The sequence below is a fragment of the Cherax quadricarinatus genome, chromosome 42 (genome assembly GCF_038502225.1).
Source record: "Cherax quadricarinatus isolate ZL_2023a chromosome 42, ASM3850222v1, whole genome shotgun sequence".
Taxonomy (NCBI): Eukaryota; Metazoa; Arthropoda; class Malacostraca; order Decapoda; family Parastacidae; genus Cherax; species Cherax quadricarinatus.
This window is the reverse complement of record NC_091333.1, coordinates 11,859,382-11,866,079: the sequence shown is the minus strand read 5'-3', so window position 1 is coordinate 11,866,079 and position 6,698 is coordinate 11,859,382. Positions and strand designations below refer to the sequence as shown.

The following is a 6,698-nucleotide window of genomic DNA, read 5'->3' as shown; positions in this document are numbered from 1 at the left end:
CGTGTGTGTGTGTGTTATTTGGTGTTGATCCGTTTACGGTTAGAATTTTGGTAGTTTTTAGGAAACAAAGAAGTTTTGGAGGACAAGGGAAAGTTCTCGAGAACACGTGGAACTTCTTAAACATAAGAACATAAAAATGGAGGAGCACTGCGGCAGGCCTACTGGCCCATAAAATTCAGATACTTCTCAACACACGGACAAATCTCGACATTCAGAAAGCTTTAGGAAACACTGCAAAATTCAAGACAGTAGTAACCTTCTTAAAGCAAGTTTTACCCTTGATAACGTTGTGAGAAGCGTAATAATCTTAAATTGCATTTACGTACATTCCGTGTTGTCTAGTGGCCAGGATACGCTGCTCTCACCCGCGAGGCCCGGGTTCGATTCCCGGCACGGAAAAGACCTTTGTCCTTATCAGTGGCCTCTAAACAAGCTACGACAAACCGCTAAACCAACAGGGGTCCATAGTCCACCTGAGGATTAGAAAGTCATCAGCCTTGACCAAAAGGAAGAAAAAAGCAGCTTTAATTCCTCGAATCAAGAGCCAGACAACAACCTTAAGATAAAAACGATTATTTTACCATAAAGTATAAATTATTAAATAACCGAAAAATATCGTACGAATATCTTAAAATTACTATATGTCGTGTCGAATACGTTCCATAAATAGCAACGCTCTTCTTGCCGAATAAGACAAGCAAATATTTGTGTATGCAATAATTTCGCAAAAATCATTTTGAACCTAACGAAAACAAATATATTTCATTGTGTTTATTATTAAATTGTTAACTTATCTAAAATATATTTAGTTCGATTAGGCTAAATTAAATTGCGTTTGTTATAATAAGGTTAGGTAAGTTTCCTAAGGTTCTTTTGGCACAAAATTATTATTTTTAAATAAACACAAATGAAAAAAATGATCTTTAATCGCATAAGAGAAAATTTTAGAAAAGACTCAACTTTAAATAAGTTAAATAATTCTAACAAAAGTATCTCATAGTAAACGTGGGAGGAGGTAAGACTTTCTCTTCTACGTTTAAATCCCAGTGTGAGTTGTGTGAATGACTGGTGTGAGTTGTGTGAATGACTGGTGGGAGTTGTGTGAATGATTGGTGTGAGTTGTGTGAATGACTGGTGTGAGTTGTGTGAATGACTGGTGTGAGTTGTGTGAATGACTGGTGTGAGTTGTGTGAATGACTGGTGTGAGTTGTGTGAATGACTGGTGTGAGTTGTGTGAATGACTGGTGTGAGCTGTGTGAATGACTGGTGTGAGCTGTGTGAATTACTGGTGTGAGTTGTGTGAATGACTGGTGTGAGTTGTGTGAATGACTGGTGTGAGTTGTGTGAATGACTGGTGTGAGTTGTGTGAATGACTGGTGTGAGTTATGTGAATGACTGGTGTGAGTTGTGAATGAATGGTGTGAGTTGTGTGAATGACTGGTGTGAGTTGTGTGAATGACTGGTGTGAGTTGCGTGAATGACTGGTGTGAGTTGTGTGAATGGTGTGAGTTGTGTGAATGTGGTGTTTACCTGGAGTTTACCTGGAGAGAGTTCCGGGGGTCAACGCCCCCGCGGCCCGGTCTGTGACCAGGCCTCCTTAGGTCAGTGTCCCAGGATGCGACCCACACCAGTCGACTAACACCCAGGTACCCATTTTACTGATGGGGAACATAGACAACAGGTGGAAAGAAACACGTCCAATGTTTCTACTCTGGCTGGGAATCGAACCCAGGCCCTCACCGTGTGAAGCGAGAGCGTTAACCACCAGGCCACCAGAGCCCTAACGTGAGAGTGAGTTATGTGAATGACTGGTGTGAGTTATGTGAATGGTGTGAGTTGTGTGAATGACTGGTGTGAGTTGTGTGAATGACTGGTGTGAGTTATGTGAATGACTGGTGTGAGTTATATGAATGATGTGAGTTGTGTGCTTGTGGACTAGCCTGTTAGCAGAGTTAGTCGAGTTAGTTTGATATCTTTATTGTGGGTAGTAGTCAAAAAGTTGAGGTACAGTCCAGGGACTGTACCTCAACATTACAGATGCACATAATAGGTCCAGGGACTGTACCTCAACATTACAGATGCACATAATAGGTCCAGGGACTGTACCTCAGCATTACAGATGCACATAATAGGTCCAGGGACTGTACCTCAACATTACAGAGGCACATAATGGGTCCAGAGACTGTACCTCAACATTACAGAGGCACATAATGGGTCCAGGGACTGTACCTCAACATTACAGAGGCACGTAAGGGGTCCAGGGACTGTACCTCAACATTACAGAGACATATAATGGGTCCAGGGACTGTACCTCAACATTACAGAGGCACATAATGGGTCCAAGAACTGTACCTCAACATTACAGAGGCACATAATGGGTCCAGGGACTGTACCTCAACGTTACAGAGTCACATAATGGGTCCAGGGACTGTACCTCAACGTTACAGAGTCACATAATGGGTCCAGGGACTGTACCTCAATATTAGAGGCACATAATGGGTCCAAGGACTGCACCTCAACATTACAGAGTCACATAATGGGTCCAGGGACTGTGCCTCAATATTACAGAGGCACATAATTGGTCCAGGGACTGTACCTCAATATTACAGAGGCACATAATTGGTCCAGGGACTGTACCTCAACATTACAGAGGTACATAATGGGTCCAAAGACTGTACCTCAACATTGCAGAGGCACATAATGGGTCCAGGGACTGTACCTCAACATTGCAGAGGCACATAATGGGTCCAGGGACTGTACCTCAACATTGCAGAGGCACATAATGGGTCCAGGGACTGTACCTCAACATTGCAGAGGCACATAATGGGTCCAGGGACTGTACCTCAACATTGCAGAGGCACATAATGGGTCCAGGGACTGTACCTCAACATTACAGAGGCACATAATGGGTCCAGGGACTGTACCTCAACATTGCAGAGGCACATAATGGGTCCAGGGACTGTACCCCAACATTACAGAGGCACATAATGGGTCCAGGGACTGTACCTCAACATTACAGAGGCACATAATGGGTCCAGGGACTGCACCTCAACATTGCAGAGGCACATAATGGGTCCAGGGACTGTACCTCAACATTAGAGAGGCACATAATGGGTCCAGGGACTGTACCTCAACATTGCAGAGGCACATAATGGGGTCCAGGGACTGTACCTCAACATTACAGAGGTACATAATTGGTCCAGGGACTGTACCTCAACATTGCAGAGGAACATAATGGGTCCAGGGACTGTACCTCAACATTGCAGAGGAACATAATGGGTCCAGGGACTGTACCTCAACATTGCAGAGGCACATAATGGGTCCAGGGACTGTACCTCAACATTGCAGAGGCACATAATGGGTCCAGGGACTGTACCTCAACATTGCAGAGGTACATAATGGGTCCAGGGACTGTACCTCAACATTGCAGAGGCACATAATGGGTCCAGGGACTGTACCTCAACATTCCAGAGGTTGTTAGGTAAGACACATATGCAACAGTTAGACAACTTTATTCCGAAACGTTTCGCCTACACAGTAGGCTTCTTCAGTCGAATACAGAAAGTAGGCAGGAACAGTAGAGATGTGAAGACGATGTAATCAGTCCATCACCCTTAAAGTCGTAGAATTTGAGGTTGTCAGTCCCTCGGCCTGGAGAAGTTCAGTTCCATAGTCAGGAACTATCTGAAGATCAAGCGACAGTGCGGAGATGTTCATTCCAGAGGTACATAATGGGTCCAGGGACTGTACCTCAACATTGCAGAGGCACATAATGGGTCCAGGGACTGTACCTCAACATTGCAGAGGTACATAATGGGTCCAGGGACTTTACCTCAACATTGCAGAGGCACATGGGTCCAGGGACTGTACCTCAACATTACAGAGGCACATAATGGGTCCAGGGACTGTACCTCAACATTACAGAGGCACATAATGAGTCCAGGAACTGGACCACAAAGTTTTGATAGATAAACAAGTTACAGCGGTAATGAAATATTTCATGTTTACATCTGGTTATAATCGTAATTAATTATTTATGCAGACATGAATTAGATTACAAAAATATAACAAATATATCAACTTATATTTTAGCAACCTCGCTTGTAAAAAGTTTAAGTGGAAATACTTTGACATTTCTTGAACATTTCTGAGTGAATTGACGCTTACAGACGCGTGCTGTGTTCTGCACTGTCAGCCACACTTTCCTTATTGGGTAATTTTACCGTCTATTCGCAGACAGCTTCTAGGTATTGGCTGTCAGTGTTATTCTCCTCTTCTCAGCTCATTTTAATATCGAATTATATATTTTTTACAACTACTGCAATCTTATTTCTACCACACTCCTTGAAATGGCCTTCTGCCTGCTATGAGGACTTCTTGTCTCTATGGTAACTGCTGTCCCTTTTATTTTTTTATCCCTCAGCCAATATAATACTTGCTCAGTTTTCTACGCTTAGGTGAACGTGTTACCTGGCCACTGCTGGGGTGTAATTTTCTATTGGGTAATTGTTGCTTCACCTCGGTATGAGACGCGGCCTTCTGAACCCCAGCGAGTCAGTTCATCTGTTGCTTCACCTCGGTATGAGACGTGGCCTTCTGAACCCCAGCGAGTCAGTTCATCTGTTGCTTCACCTCGGTATGAGACCCAGCCTTCTGAACCCCAGCGAGTCAGTTCACCGCATGAATTACTGTCAGATAGTCACCAGGTCTGACTTACCTACTCAACAAGACGTTAACTTCATTAGTGATACATACTGCTGCATTATATTGCCTTCTCAGAGTAAGTTTTAACTTCTTAGTAATGTGTAGGTTACTAAGACGTTAATTGCTCCGAAATCAGTAACAGCGGGCACTAACAGCTTGATTGATCAAGCCAGCAGCCAGGAAGGCCTGGTGACCCCCGGCAACGACTACAGGTAGTCCTTCACTTCATTTTTTTAATTGTAATAAGCCTTAATAACCAATGCAATTTTTTTGACACATCGGCCGTGTCCCACCGAGGCAAGGTGACTCGAAAAAGAAAGAAAAACTTTCATCATCATTCACCCAATCACTGTGTTGCCAGAGGCGGGATGATACGTTGAGGGATCTTGATTCAAGGAAGTGGAGGCATTTTGTTTTCCGTTCTAGGATCGTGTCTGACTTATCCTGTTTTCCATTTCCCTATGCGGACGACCCCTTGGGGATTTATCGTTTTCCTCTAGATTATGATAATCCAGGGGCTGAGTTACTCTTATGTGTTTAGCGCTCCTCAGTAATTAGTGCTTTATATATTATTTTCTGGTCTTAATTATCATCTGGACGCTGTGGGCTAATTATAATTATAATTATAATAATTACCTACGTTAATTATAATTATAATTATAATTATAATTATAATAATTACCTACGCTAACTGTTTTATAATGTATCATTCAACTTCACTTTATTATTGGTCTTTCCCCATCTACAAAATACTTCATTTTTCTCCCCATTACTCCCCACACTCGCCCCTAGGCCAAAACTCTTTAATAAACGCCCCCAACCACTTGCTTTCCCTATTTCCCCCCCCCTCCCATCACGACTCTCTCTCCCCTCGGCCCATCACACACGCCTCTCACACCCTCATCAAGACTCCTCTTTAATTATCCTCTCGTCACGTGACTAAGAGTCTTAGTAAGACCCGAGTCACGGGAAATTTTCATAGTTTTTTTTTCCGCCCCCCCCCCTCGCCCCCCAGGAACAAAATACCACCACCATCCTAGACATAGTTCCTCTCTTCTTTACGCCTTCGTTCTTGTTCCTCTCTTATTCACTCCTTTGTTCTTGTTCCTCTCTTATTTACTCCTTTGTTCTTGTTCCTCCCTTATTTACTCTCATAAGGAAGGGCAAATATAACTTATTATTTTCCTTCGTTTTGTTAGGTAGAGCAGATGGAAGCATTTACTGGTTTATCGCGGCTACATTTCGCTTACCAAAGCTCCTAGTGAGTGAAACGTTGTAGCGAATGAGTGTCTTATTAGTTACACATATGTTTGGTCACCTAATATTATAGATATCCTCACTTATAATAAACTTTCTTAGCTCTTCTTACTGTTCAAGGCTCATCATTACGTGGCCTGGCACACTAAAGCTCTTGGTCCCAGTATGTCATTTGGATAAGGTTCACAATCAGTTAATATGGGCATGCACCTAGACGTTTCTGTCTGTCATGAACCATTATCATGTCTAATAATGTTCCAGTAGGACCAACTTTTTATATCTACAAATCAGACAGTGAGTGAGGACTCGAACCCGCGGCAGGAGAGTCCTGCAACACGCAGGCCGGTGCGCTAACCGCTTGTGTTATTAGGAATTAGTCGTTTTGTAGGAATTCAAGAGTTTTGTACTTATTTAGCAACTTTTGATTACCTATTTGCAGCTAGACGCAAGGTTCTCCTGGCAGAGTGCAAGCTAGGTGTCCCGGGTTAGATTCCCGGTTTGTCGCAGTAATGTATTTGCTTACAAAATCACTTTCTGTAGTTTGCTGAGGTTTTTTATTTCCACTAATTTTAGGGAAGGAACAAAATCTGAATACCCGAGGCTGCTGCAGTTTTTCAGTCCATAACTGTGGCTTCTTTCTGACCATTTTTCAGGTAGTAAAGCGTTTGATGAATTAGACATGTGTGTAACATATGAGTATCTTTATTTTGTAGTCGTTTCGCCCACCAGTGGCTTTA

General features: G+C 43.0%; 1 non-coding gene across 1 annotated transcript; it reads left to right on the top strand.

The window, feature by feature from the left end:
• The first annotated feature begins 327 nt into the window (after positions 1 to 327).
• Positions 328 to 399, top strand: TRNAE-CUC (transfer RNA glutamic acid (anticodon CUC)). Its single transcript has one exon. It is a non-coding gene; the product is annotated as a tRNA-Glu (tRNA).
• Positions 400 to 6,698: the final 6,299 nt, after the last annotated feature.